Source organism: Camelina sativa, chromosome 20 (genome assembly GCF_000633955.1).
Source record: "Camelina sativa cultivar DH55 chromosome 20, Cs, whole genome shotgun sequence".
Classification (NCBI taxonomy): Eukaryota; Viridiplantae; Streptophyta; class Magnoliopsida; order Brassicales; family Brassicaceae; genus Camelina; species Camelina sativa.
This window is the reverse complement of record NC_025704.1, coordinates 26,579,867-26,594,823: the sequence shown is the minus strand read 5'-3', so window position 1 is coordinate 26,594,823 and position 14,957 is coordinate 26,579,867. Positions and strand designations below refer to the sequence as shown.

The window sequence follows — 14,957 nt, the reverse complement described above, 5'->3', positions numbered from 1 at the left end:
CAGGTAGGGATGCCTAGGTCACGGCCTCGGTGATCACGCGGCCTTCTTTCGGCCCGTTGACGAGTTGTTGATTCAATCCGGTCGAGTCTATCGTTGAGGTCTCGAAGCGTGTGTTGGAGTGAGATCAGCGCGTCTGCTGTGCTGGGTGGCTTGGGAATAGGCTCCTTTCTTCTTACGGATCGGTGCCTCGGCTTCTTGGTGTACGCAACCCAGTCATCACTATCGGAGTCTTCATATAGATTCGCCCTTGATTCTTCAACGCGGGTAGCTCGTGACAAGGACGGCCAATAACAGTCTGGCGGTCCACGTTCGAGCTCTCCTTGATCTAACTCCTCGCCATAGTCTTCCTCGGACCAATATTCATCTCCGTTGGCCTCTTGCTCCAGTTCCAGGCCAAGTTCTTCATCACACCACGATCCTATTTCAGTTTCATTCTCATCAAACTCCATGCTAGATCAGTGAGTGATCAAGCGATGCATGTCGTTCGCGATCTTGGTGATGGCTTTGGAACAAGGTGCGGTTGATGGTACGGACGGCTGTCGGAAATCGTCGGTGTTACGGTCGGATTGGTCGGATTGCTAACGATGGCACGGCAGAGAGACGAATGGCCAACGGTGGTTGGGTGAAGATTTGCTGACGCGGCTACACGACCGAAGGTTGATCCTTGGTTGTTGACGCGTCTTGGTCCGTACGTGATGTGCTGGCCGAGCAAGTTGTGTACCTCGTCAAAACAAAAGAATATTCGTGAGTATCTTTAAATTCAAATGGACCACAAGGAGATATTTATCTCACCAAAGCAATGATTGAGGACAGCTCACGAAAATTCAAACCTAAGACCAAACAAAAGCAAAAGAGAAAGCAAAAAGAAAAAGAAAAAGCACAAAAAGACAAGAAATGCTTTAAGACTAAAGGAAAACACAAATCCTAAACAAACTCTAGCAATTTCGATCTAGATGCAAACAAGATGAACAATGATGCANGTAAAAACACCAAAACACAACTAAAGCAAAGCACAAACGAATCTAGCACCCTAAAACAACAAAACAAAAAGCAACACAGCCTTTAAAAGATCTAGACAAGACAACTAAGAACACTCAAGAACAAAACAAGAACAGAAAGAACAACTAAGAACAAAGCTAGAAACGAGATGGAATCTAACAACCTAGAACAAAAAACGAAACTAACAACCTAAAGATCGAAGCTTTATACAAAAGAGAAGAGTTTTAGATCGACACAACCTTGTAGGAGCGTTTGAAGCTCTGATACCAAGCTGATGTGACCCGCGGACGCGGCTATGGATCGATGGAGGAGTGTGTCTTCGGTCAAGTCAGAATCGGTGGGACTTTCCTCAGCCAAGCATCAAGGGTTCGAATCCAGAAAGGATTCAAACGACAGAAACAAGAGTTGAGGAGGTTCCAACGAACGGTTTGTGAAAACGGTCGTGAAGCCTTCTCGGAACGTACGGACGCGGCTGAGCGGATACGGCTAATGGCAGGACTCGGTGGGAAACGGAGGTGGAAACGACGCGAGATGGTACTGGGAAGTCTCGAGGACTGATGGTAAAGAACTCAAGGCTGGCGAAGTGGAATCGATGATAGACTCGAGAGCTGGCGGAAGAGAACTCGAGGTTGGGACGGTGGGACGAAAGAGATGGGCGATGGAATAGAGGTGGTTTGATGCGACGACACAAGAGGGTTGGCTCTCCTCTTGATACGGTCAACTAAGAGATTACAAACCCGGTTTGTGAATCTCTTAGGGTTTCTCAAGAGCCAAGTCCCGGACTTAGGCTAAGGAGAGAGGTGAGACAAGAACAAAGAATCTCTCTTTGTGAAAATTTCTATTTCTTTCAAGTCTGATTTTTACAATGAGGGTTGATGCCTTTATATAGTGAGGCTTACATAAGGAGACTCTAAAAACCCTAGGGACGTGGCCATGATCTAAACCATACACATGGCCAAAAAGCAAAAGCAAAGATAAAGCAAAGCAAAGACCAATCTAACGGTCATAGAGGGATCTAGAAGAAATTCAAAAGAAAAGAAGGGAAGGGGATAGGGTGGCCACGTCATTGGCTGAACGTGGATAGGATCTTCACTTCCTTGGCTCCTAAGCATGTCAATAAGTGTTTCCAAGTCATGAGCCAAGTGGGATCAAAGTGGAGATGCACTAGAGTTTGCTGCCTCGTTAAAACCTCTTTGGTAAACCCATTGGGACAAACCCAAAGTAGGAAAAAGAGTACAGCTCCTTCTAATGGCTTAGGGATGTCTTCACACTGGCGTGATGGTGAAGACACTCAATTCAAGCTTCCCAAAGCTGGTCGCGGCTCAATGTGCCTAAGTGGTGATGCTAAACTTGGGTCCTTTGTGCGTAGGTTGAAGCTCGGCCTTGAAATACTCAAGAGGTGACTTTGTCTTGTTCCCCCAAGTTGATTCTTCTTTGGTCGCCTTGTTGGAGCTCCCTTGGTCACGTTGAGGCTCCTAGGAGGGTCGCCGGTGCCTTGGCCGCATTCGAGATAGGCGTTCTGTCCATGTCCGAAGCTTCTCGGTCATGCGTCTCGGAGCCGTCTGGGACGTCTCGGGCGTCTTGGTAAGGGGGTCGAACCCGTGATCACATCACAGCGCGTCAAGACAAACGCCGCAGTCACGCGCCCTTCCCTACGCACCATCGAACAAACATAATTCAGGGGGCATAGGAGTAAAATGCTACACTGCCATAATCTATCAATATGGCATATTCCAAAAGTTTTTTTCAATATGGCACATTTTGTAAGAAATTCAAAAAATATGGCAAAATTGCCAAAAATCCCTTAACTGTATGTATTAAATAATAATTTAAATAATAAAATATAAGATTAAATAAAAGTGAAAGAAAAATTATATTTTAATCTAACATATTGCTTTAAATTTAGGTAGATATATTTTAGGAAATTTGAAATTAATATTTTCAAATAAGAAAATGATTGTGTTTGGTTGCAAGAATTGTAGAGAATTTAGCTGGGACTTGTTTGGATACAAAAATAAAGAAAGATAGCACAAAAATGTACTCTAAAATTGTTAAGATAGATTTCAGCATAACTATTAATTCCCATATAAACATAACTCTACTAGGACTAAATACTAAATATATGCCTCTATTTTTTTTTTCCCAAAATTTGATGCCCTAAGCGAATGTTTTTTTTTTCTAACTATCGCATGGCTTTGTTTGGAATCTGTGTTTCTTCTCGGATTTCTTCTAATTGGGTTATTGTGTTTTGTTTGTATTTTTGATGTTCTTTCTGTTTTTTGGTCTATTTTGTTACTAGTATATTTTTGTATCTTCTTTAATTTTTTTGACAATAGTATAAATACTATACAATGATAATTTATTTTATATGATTTTTAAGAAAAGAAAAAACATAAAGGCCCCATTGGTGGTTAGACTTTCAAATATGAAGATTTTTTTTTTCTTTTTAAGTCTTAAAAGTATATTTTTTTTCATTCTAATCATGCTTTTTATCATCTTAACAACCTTGTAAGTGTATCTAAAATTTCTCAAAGTCTAACTTCTTTAATTTGTCTTACAGTGAGTCTTGTTTTTAAAAGCCAACAAAATGTGACTTTGTTTTTCAAAAAATCAATATTCACAGTTCTTACAAATTAGAAATAGTTTTCCGTAAAAATCTCTACCAATCAAACCCCTAAGAATATAGACTTTTTGTGGAATGTCAACCTCAAAGCATTTTAAAAACCTATTAGAGCATAACCATTGGTCATCCTATGAAAATGGGTTCTAAAATAGTATTTTAATATAATAATATCATTTATTTTAAATCTGGTTTGTTTTTTAAAAACCAACCAATCAGATGATGACATTTAGTTAAAACGATGTGTGAGAGTGTCTCTACAAGTGTTGGCGGAGACCTTGTGTCTTTCTCTCTCATCACTTTTTAATTACTTTTTTGTTTTTATCAGTTTGACACCCACCATCACCATAGGATGACCAATGGTTATGCTCTTAATATCTTATACACTGGACAAAAACACAAAAAAACCACAACATATTAGATAAAAGTCCAATGGGCCTTTTTCCTATTAAGCCTATCGCAACAGCTACAAAAAAAACTCTTCGTCCCTCCAATTAATCTTCAGATGCCTCTTTTTTTTTGTTTTTGACAGTCTCTCTCTTAGACTCACACTCTACACGTGAAAGTTGCTACTGCTCAATTCTGCAATTGTCTCTTTTGTACGTCTCCTTTGCTCCTCCTGTTTCATCTTTATTTCCGCTAATTTTGTTTAAAAATTCCTACTTTCGTTCAAAAAGTTAGGATTTTTCAAGAATTGTTCGTATGATATTCACTTTGGTGACATTGTTTGTTATCTACCTAAAGTTTTGGTTTTTGTTATCTTTTTGAAGTTTAAGCTTCTAGGGTATGTTCGATTTCTTGTTATTTCTTCGTTTAGAGTTTAGTTTCTCACATTAGTCTAATTTTTTTTACTCTGTTCGTCATTTAGTTAGGAACTGGAAAAAATGATTTCACTGTTAATCGTTGCGATGGAGCAGCATTGTGTTGAGGATGAGTTAACACTCACTGTTACTAGACTCAACAGTGAGTCCAAAAGACAGAAAATTTGCAAATCTTTGGAGAACTACAAAACCAATTCGGCTGGGATACTGAAGAGTTTACTGGACCATATCGATATGCTTGAATCCAATATCGAGAAGAGGGACTTGATTGGCTTAGGAACCATGTCAAATCAGATAAAAACCAGCTTCAAGTTCTGAGCTTATGTTTGGGGAAACTCAAAAACCAGATGAAGAAACAAACCAATGCACTTGACGAAAAGGAGAAAGAGATTAAAGCAGCAGAGATTGAAGCATGTGACAAGAGAAAGGAGCTTGGTTTGATAAACAAACTTGAGTTGGAGAAGAAAGAGTTGAGACAGACGACTAGCATTGTGTTTGTTAAGAACTGTAACATCCGCGAACCAAATATTGCATTTTTGGTCTGTCGATCGACACTACGTGTTATGGTTTGGTCGTGTTTGTTTTAATTGCTGTTTTGTTCGGTTTGGTTCAATTAGAAATCCTTAATTCGCATTTATAAGTGAAGAAGCGACGAATTTAGGGTTTTGGAAGTTTTGTTTTGTCGCCGTTAAGTGAGAAAGAGAGAAAAAGGAGAGAAAGCGTTGGAGAGTTTTTTGTGAGTTTATGGGTCTGTTCTTGGCGTTTTTGGAGGGATCTGTAGCTGGAGAAGGGAGAGCTGTTGCTGGGAATGAAGGAGAAGGTTCCTAAGGTGTTGTTTCCACCGTTTCTCAACCCAATCTTCCTGTAAAAGGTAAAGGTAAAGTGTGATCGTGGAATCAAGGCGATGAGGAGGAGGATGTTCTAGAGGCTTGATTGACTGTGGTCTAGCTATTGTTAGGTTGCTAGTGTTGAGTTGATAGAACATTGTAGGATGTTGGAACTTGGTTATTGCATTGTTGGTTTTGGATTATTGCATTGTTGGTTATTGGATTATTATTGTTGGAATTCTTATGGGTTTAATGGAATTGTTTTCTTTGGTTATCCGCTGTTGTTGATTGTTGCTAGGTTGATAGTGGGTATGGGACCACTAGTGAATTAATATTATTTAAAAAAAAATGGGAAGGGTTGTTTCATTTTGGTATCAGAGCCCTTACAGTTCTAGGTCTAGGGTTCAATGTGCTTTTGCTGTTGATGTTTAGGATTTCATGCTAGAGTTGATTGTGTGAGTTAGTCAATTGTGTGTGGCATGAGGTCCTAGAACATCCTCTTCGAGCCTGCTTTGTGATTCCACGGTGAGTTGTGTTCTTGGTGATACAGATGGTTAGAGGTGAGGATGCTGTTGGTCGCGGTCGTGGTCATGGTCATGGTCGTGGTCGTGGTCGGGGACGAGGTCAGGTTCCCGAGGCCAGTGAGAGTGTGACCCAGAGCATGGCCAGTGAGGAGGTAGCAGAGTCACAGGTTCATCCTAGTGTGTCTAGAGACTAGGCTGGTTTGGGTGACGACAGGGCGGATGGGCCCAGTGTCGGTCACGGTGTGGCCCCGGGTGTGGGGGTTGCAGCAGGGGTGCTCCAGTCAGGGAGGATGTCTTGATGGGCTTGCTAGCTCAGGTTTTGGAGCGACTTCCAGCAGTAGTGCCACCAGAGGTTGGTGGGCAGGTTCCAGTGGTGCCGCCAGTGATTGGTGGGAAGGTTCCAGTAGTGCCGCCAATGGTTGCTGGGCAGGTTCCAGTAGTGCTGCCAGTGGTTGGTGGGCAGGTTCCAGCGGTGCAGCCTGTGGCGGGTTTGCAGGCAGGTGTGCAGCCGGGGACCAAGGTAGTGGACGCTCAGTATGTGCAGATGATGGTGCAGCTGCACCGAGTGGGAGCGGGGTCTTTCTCGGGAGGTACAAATCTGAGTGTAGCGGATGAGTGGAGAGAGCGAATGGAGGATCTTTTCCTTTTGCTTCGGTGTCCCAACCAGTTCAGGGTGGATTTGGCAGTGTACTACTTGTCAGGTGATGCACGTGTGTGGTGGAGGTCGGTGACAGCACGGAGGGTGCAGCGGGATATGACTTGGCGAGATTTTATGAGGGAGTTTAACTCCAAGTATTTTCCACAGGAGGCTCTTGATCACATGGAGGCACGGTTCTTGGGGTTGACTCAGGGGGACCATACAGTGCCGGAGTTGGATGCAGAGTTCAGTCGACTTGTGGGGTATGCAGGCCGGGCATGGGAGCTAGAGTCGACTTAGGTGCAGAGGTTCTTGTTTGCTCTGCGGGATGATCTGAGGACTCGGTGCAGAGTGAGGAGCTATGCTACGAGAGTAGAGCTGGTTGAGGTTGCAGCGGGGATAGAGGACGACTTGAGGTCACAAGTGGTTGTGGTCAGTCCTTCGGTACAGCCACATTGGTCTCAGCCGCATTCTGTTCCTAGTAAGAGCGGCAAGCCTGCGCATGGGCATAAGCGGAAGTTTGATGATATGCAGAGATCGAGGTATGGTGGTGCGAGATGCTTTGGGTGTGGTAGGAGGGACCACAAGGTGACCAATTGTCCGCAGAGACGTAAGCAGCGGGCAGTGATGGAGCAGCGGGCGGTGACGGAGCCGTGGACAGATACCCGAGTGTGTTACTACTGCAGAGAGACGGGGCATATCAAGCCTCGTTGTCCCAAGTTGCAGCAGATGGCAGTAGCAGCGGTGCAGGCTGGAGGTCAGTCATGAGTGCAACAGGGTGTCCAGCACGGTGTGCAGCCGGTGGGTTGGATTGATCCGACGTTACGGGTGTACTCGACTGTGGAGACCGGTGGCACAAGTGCAGGAGCGATCATAGGTATAAATTCTGAGATTCGAACTTGGTCAATTCAATAGTTCAGATTATGTTTGTTTTTGCTTGTGTTCGAATGTTAGGTTCTCAACACATGAGGTTTGTGTAGGGACCTTATTGGTGGGTGGCTTTAATTCCATGTTATGTTTGATTCGGGAACTTCTCATAGCTTCATCACTCCGGAGTGTGCAGAGAGTGCGGGAATCAGAGGGGACTCTGGGGAGCGTACAGGAGTTGTCAGGGTTGCGGGAGGCAAGTTCCTGAGAGTTATTGGACGAGCTAGAGGAGTTGATATTCAGATCGTGGAGGAGTCGTGGCCAGCAAATTTGCTTATTAGTCCAGTGAAGTTGTATGATGTTATTCTCGGGATGGATTGGTTGCATCGGCATAAGGTGCACTTGGATTGTTATCGGGGTACAGTGGAGGTTGATCGTCCAGGAGTGAAGTTGGTTTTTCAGGGTATTAGACCGAGTTGGGGAGTCTCGTGATCTCGGCCATTCAGGCTGGGAAGATGATCAAGAAGGGCCGTGAGGCTTATCTGGTTACTATATCTATGCCAAAGTCAGTGGGGAAGTCTACGGTTAGTGGTATTCCAGTAGTGGAGGATTTTGAGGATGTGTTTCAATCATTGCAGGGATTACCACCATCTCGGTCGGATCCTTTTACTATTGAACTGGAACCGGGGACGATGTCGTTATCCAAGGCTCCTTACAGAATGGCTCCAGCAGAGATGGCAGAGCTGAAGAAGCAGCTGGAGGATTTGTTGGGTAAGGGATTCATCTGCCCTGGTGTATAACCGTGGGGAGCGCCGGTATTGTTTGTGAAGAAGAAGGATGGGAGTTTCCGGTTGTGTATTGATTCTCGGGGTTTGAACCAGGTCACTGTGAAGAACAAGTACCCTCTTCTCAGGATCGATGAGTTGTTGGATCAGTTGAGGGGTGCTACTTGGTTATCTAAGGTGGATCTGGCATCAGATTATCATCAGATACCGATAGATGAGGCAGATGTGAGGAAGACGGCTTTCAGGACGAGGTATGGGCACTATGAGTTTGTGTGGATGCCTTTCGGGTTGACTAACGCGCCAGCTGCGTTTATGAGATTGATGAACAGCGTGTTCGAGGAGTTTCTGGATGAGTTTGTCATCATTTTCATCGACGACATCCTGGTATATTCCAAGAGTCCTGAGGAGCACGCAATACATCTGAGAGCAGTTCTGGAGAAGCTGCGGGAGCAGAAGTTGTTTGCTAAGCTGAGTAAGTGTAGTTTCTGGCAGCGTGAGATGGGGTTCTTAGGCCACATTGTTTCTGCAGAGGGAGTTTCGGTGGATCCCGAGAAGATTTAGGCCATCAAGGAGTGGCCGAGGCCGCAGAGTGCCACTGAGATTCGAAGTTTTCTGGGGTTAGCAGGTTACTACAGGAGGTTTGTTCGGGGTTTTGCGAGTATGGCACAACCGTTAACTAAGCTTACAGGGAAGGAGGTCCCATTTGTGTGGTCACCAGAGTGTGAGGCGAGTTTTGCAAGCCTCAAGCAGATGTTGACTACCACGCCGATGTTAGCACTGCCTGAGCAGAACGAGCCTTACATCGTGTATATAGATGCTTCTGGAGTGGGAGGTTTTGTTCTTATGCAGCAGGGGAAGGTTATAGCCTATGCTTCGCGGCAGTTGCGGAAGCACGAGGCAAATTATCCTACTCATGATTTGGAGATGGCAGCAGTGATATTTGCTCTGAAGATTTGGAGGTCTTATCTGTATGGCGGGAAGGTACAGGTATTTACAGATCACAAGAGTTTGAAGTACATTTTTACTCAGCCTGAGCTGAATTTTAGGCAGAGGCGTTGGATGGAGTTAGTAGCGGATTATGATCTGGACATAGCTTACCATCCTGGTAAAGCTAACCTAGTTGCAGATGCCTTGAGTCGGAAGTGGGCGGATTCGGCTCAGGAGCAGGATATGAAGGCGTTGGTAGGTGAGATTAGTGCATTGAGGTTGTGTGCTATCTCACAAGAACCTTTGGGTTTGGAGGCAGCTGATCGAGCATATTTGTTGGGCAGAGTGCGGTTAGCTCAGGAGAGCGATGAGGGGCTGGTGAATGCCTCCAAGGCTGCGGGTTCGGAGGTTCAGGTCTCTGCTAATGGTACTATCCTTGTGCATGGTCGGGTCTGTGTGCCCAAGGGTGAGGATTTGAGGCAGGAGATACTGAGAGAGGCTCATTCGAGCAAGTTCTATATTCATCCAAGAGGGACCAAGATGTACCGTGACCTCAAGCGGTATTATCACTGGGTTGGGATGAAGAAGGATGTGGCCGACTGGGTGGCAAAGTGTGATACTTGCCCATTCCAGAGTGGAAGTGGGATTTGATCACGATGGACTTTGTGGTGGGATTGCCTGTGTCGAGGATGTTTGATGCGATTTGGGTCATTGTGGACCGTTTGACTAAGTCTGCGCATTTTCTGGCCATCAAGAAAACTGATGGAGCAGCGATTTTGGCCAAGAAGTACGTGAGGGAGATAGTCAGATTGCATGGTGTGCGTGCTAGTATTGTGTCTGATAGAGATTCCAAGTTCACCTCGGTGTTCTGGAAGGCGTTTCAGGCAGAGATGGGCACATATGAGTACGGCCTACCATCCTCAGACGGACGGCCAGTCGGAGAGGATGATCCAGATTTTGGAGGATTTACTAAGGATGTGCGTGTTGGATTGGGGTGGTCATTGGGCAGATCATTTGAGCTTGGTGGAGTTTGCTTACAACAACAGTTACCATGCAAGTATTGGGATGGCCCCTTATGAGGCATTGTATGGGAGGCCGTGTCGTACACCGTTATGTTGGACTCAGGTGGGGGAGAGAAGCATATATGGTGCGGATTTTATTCAGGAGACCTCAGAGAAGATTCGGGTTCTGAGGCTGAACATGAAGGAGGCTCAGGATCGGCAGAAGAGCTATGCTGATAAGAGGAGGAAGGATCTTGAGTTTCAGGTTGGTGATAGAGTGTACCTCAAGATAGCCATGTTGCAGGGTCCAAACAGGTCATTGACAGAGACTAAGTTGAGTCCAAGGTACATGGGTCCGGTCAGGGTAGTTGAGCGGGTGGGACCAGTGGCATACCGGCTGGAGTTGCCTGAGGTTATGCGTACGTTCCACAAGGTATTTCATGTGTCGATACTAAGGAAGTGTCTTCACGAGGGTGATCGGTTGTTGCCTACGATTCCTGAGGATCTTCAGCCCAACATGACTTTGGAGGTGAGATCGTTGAGGGTGGTTGGGAGGAGAGTCAAGGAACTTCGGAAGAAGAAGATTCCTTTGATGAGAGTCCTGTGGGACTGTGATGGAGTAGAGGAGCAGACTTGGGAGCCCGAGGCGAGGATGAAGGCAAGATTTAAAAAGTGGTTTGAGAAGGATGCCGCGACTTGAGCTTGTCTAGCCGGGTCTAAGTTGTAGTCCGTGGCTGGAGCGGGTATGGAGTATTCCAGCCCATCTCTCTTGATACTTGGTCGCTTAGGGGTGGTTGGTTGTGCGACTAAGTACCAAGATGAGGTGGTGTTCGGGATGCGGATTTATGGCTTGGATTGTTGTATCTTATTTTTCTTTTGTATTTCGTTGAGGTTGTAATGATTATGACATTTTTGAGATTAACAAGATGAGTATTTTTCTTTATGTTTGACTGTTGTTGTCATGGGGAAAAAGAGAGAAATAGCTTGGGTTTCTATTTTTGGAAGTTTCCATAAATAGAAAGTTTCCACAAAAAGGAGGTTTCCAGATTTAGAAAGTTTCTAAAAGGGGAATTTTTGTGGGAAGTGTTGAGGTAGATCTAGCGGGAGATACTCTATGGCATCAGATTTGTTTTTGCTCAAGGCCGTGTGGGCCCAACTCATGTGATACCNGGCCCAACTCACGTGATACCGATAGCTCGATGGACTTTGTGGCCAGAGAGTGGGAGTGGTATGTTGCTTCGGATGACAATCCGAGAGCGCGCTTTAGGGTGACGACCCAAGAGCGGGATATTTAAGACTCCCTGGATACCGTAGCTGTGAGCCGCGGCTCGGTAGTGAGCCGGTATGTCTCGATGGTTGCGACCCAAGAGCGGGGGGAGTGTGTGTGAGTGACTTCCTGGATGCCGTAGCTTAAGGCGGTTGGCCTGATAGCGAGCCGGCATGATTCGTTGGTTGCGACCACGAACAGGGAAAGCACTAAGTTGTGAGCAAATAGTGTATTTGATGTGAGTATATTGGGTAGAGGGAGACCTCATGGTTCAGTCGGAGGTGTGCTGGCTGTTGCGATAGTTGCACGGGAAACCTTGGCTGACGGTGTTTAGTCTGTCGGAAGACGTGCGGGCCGTGTTGACGGTGGCACGGAGGTCCTTGACGGATGGACGGTGCTGCGGGTTTCGAGAACGAATCCTTATTGGTGGAGGAGAATTGTAATATCCACGAACCAAATATTGCATTTTTGGTCTGAGTGTCTATCGACACCCTTGGTGTATCGATCGACACTATTTGTTCCGGTTGGTCGTGTTTGTTTTAATTGCTGTTTCGTTCGGTTTGGTTCAATTAGAAATCCTTAATTCACATTTATAAGTGAAGAAGCGACGAATTAAGGGTTTTGGGAGTTTTGTTTTGTCGCCGTTAAGTGAGAAAGAGAGAAAAAGGAGAGAAAGCGTTGGAGAGTGTTTTTGTGAGTTTATGGGTCTGTTCTTGGCGTTTTTGGAGGGATCTGTGGCTGGAGAAGGGAGAGCTGTTGCTGGGAACGAAGGAGAAGGTTCCTAAGGTGTTGTTTCCACCGTTTCTCAACCCAATCTTCCTGTAAAAGAGGTAAAGGTAAAGTGTGATCGTGGAATCAAGGCGATGAGGAGGAGGATGTTCTAGAGGCTTGATTGATTGTGGTCTAGCTATTGTTAGGTTGCTAGTGTTGAGTTGATAGAACCATGTAAGATGTTGGAACTTGGTTATTGCATTGTAGGTTTTGGATTATTGTATTGTTGGTTATTGGATTATTACTGTTGGACTTCTTATTGGTTTAATGGAATTGTTTTCTCTGGTTATCCGCTGTTGTTGATTATTGCTACTTGCTAGGTTGATAGTGGGTATGGGACCACTAGTGAATTAATGTTTTTTTTTTAAAAAAACGGGAAGGGTTGTTTCAAGAACGAGCAGCAGCTTCTCGTAGTGGAGACTGAGCAGTTTATTGGAGATCCTCTCATGCGTTATAAAATCTCATCAGCTTCTCTTGGTCACCATGAAGTCTCCATATTCTTAGAGCTAACCTTAATCCAGCAGAATATGTTCTTGATCTAGTTGAGGGAGAAGTTAGGGATGCTCATCAAAGAAAAGAATCTGGTTTACGGGAGTTAGTAGTGGAGAATTTGGTTCTGTTTTTTGAAAGGCTAACCAAAATTGGAGGATTGGAGAAGCCTCATCTGCAGCTTAAGGCTATGTAGAAAATGATAACTGATAATTCTTATTGAACAAGGTGATCACATATTTATACAATCGGTTGTTAGGATTGCTAAGCTAAGATCACAATCCTAAGATATTCGAAGTTATCTTTACATGATAAATACAAACTATAGATAAACACTATCTATACTAATATGCCCCCTCAAGATGGACAGCAGCGACAGAGTCCAATCTTTTCTGAAAGTTCCAAGAACCGAGCACGAGGTAGGGGCTTTGTGAGAGCATTAGCGAGTTGATCAGCGGAGCAGATGTGAGCAACACGAAGATGCTTGCCTTGAACTTGTTCCCGAACGAAGTGATAGTCCAATGCTAGATGCTTCATGCGTGAATGAAACACCAGATTCACCGAGAGATATGTAGCTCCAATGTTATCACACTAGATAATAGGAACATCAGTAGACTTAAGACCAAGTTCTATCATGAGGGATGTGAGCCATTTAATTTCAGAAGCACCCGCGGTAAGAGCACGATACTCTGCTTCTGTCGAGGACCGAGCAACACCAGTCTGTTTCTTGGAGGACCAGGAAATTGGCTGTCGACCTAAGTAGGTAATGTAAGCTCCCGTAGAAGTGTAGTCATCACGATCAAGCCCAATCAGCATCAGAGAACGCATGGAGATTTTGAGGAGACTTAGCAGAGAAGAAGAGTCCCATGTTCGTTGTGCCTGCAAGATATCGCAAAACACGTTTGACTGCCTCCCAGTGAAGAGTGTGTGGCTGATGCATATACTGAGATAACCGGTTGACAGAAAAAGCAATGTCAGCCCTAGTCAAGCCAAGATACTGGAGGCTCCCAACTGTTGCACGATACATGGAGGGATCAGGAAGAATGTCTCCAGAAGAGAGAGTGATAACCTGACCAGAAGACATTGGCGTAGCAACAGGCTTTGCATCAGCCATTTGAGTTTTGTGAAGAAGTTCAGTAATGTACTTCGTCTGCGTAAGATGAAGACCCTCACTTGTGCGATAGGCTTCCATGCCAAGAAAGTAGGAGAGCTCACCTAAATCTTTGAGGGAGAACTTGTCAGCAAGAAGATCAGTCACACGTGTGATGGCAGAGAGGGTTGTACCCGTTATAAGAATATCGTGGACATAGATAAGTATGTAGACGAAAGAGTTACCAGAGTGGAGGACAAAGAGCGATTCATCAGCAAGCGACTTGATGAAGCCAAGACTCACCAGAATTTTTTTGAGGGCAGTGTACCAAGCACGAGGCGCCTGTTTTAGGCCATACACCGCTTTGTTGAGACGACACACATGATTTGGGCGATCTTTATCGACAAAGCCTGGAGGTTGGAGCATGTAGACCTCTTCTTCAAGTGGTCTCTGCAGAAAAGCGTTGTTAACATCAAGTTGTTGAAGAGGCCAGTTAGAAGCAACAGCAGTACCAAGAACAAGACGTATAGTAGCATGTTTGATAACCGGACTAAAAATTTCCTGAAAGTCGAGTCCATGACGTTGATGAAAGCCTTTTGCCACAAGACGGGATTTGTATTTCTCCACCGAACCATCAGGCTTGCGTTTGATCCTATACACCCATTTATTTCCAATGTTAGTGGCAAGAGATCTATCGACAAGATCAAGGTATGGTTGCGGATAAAAGCATCATATTCTGTGCTCATAGACCCCCGCCATTTCTTGTCTTGTAAGGCTTGTGTGAGATTTTCGGGTTCCAGTTCTTATAGAACTGTGTGAAGACCGTATTTGGTGTTTGGTTTCTTGATGTTGTTCATAGAGCGAGTAACCATTGGATGAATGTTTGTCACTGGCACTGGTGATGAAGTTGATTCAACCGGAGCAGTCGCTTCCTCTGTTTCAGCAGTAACATTATGATCCGACTTTTGTATTGTAGATGCCGCTTCAGCTGGGCTTATAGACAGGTTTTCACCCAGGGTATCGATTTCCTATGCAGTTGTAGTACAAAGGATTATCAATCCAAATGGTTGTCTATTGCTAGCAGGAAGGATATGATCAGAACATTACAAGTCAAGCCAAGCAGATAGGGTTTTGATCTAACAGTCCTAAAATAAATGAAAGACAAGAATATAAACAAAGAAACCACACGACCTAAGCACTCGATGCAAACAATCGAGTACAGGATCGTGTGGGGTGATCGAGTAAGCAATTGTGATATGAACAGCTCGAGGTATTACTCGATGCAGGTTATCGTGTACCTGATCGGGTAAGTGATCGAGTAAATAAAGGAAA

The 14,957-nt window shown here is 44.8% G+C and overlaps 1 pseudogene; it reads left to right on the top strand.

The window, feature by feature from the left end:
* On the top strand, nucleotides 1,303-10,411 carry LOC109131259 (annotated as a pseudogene).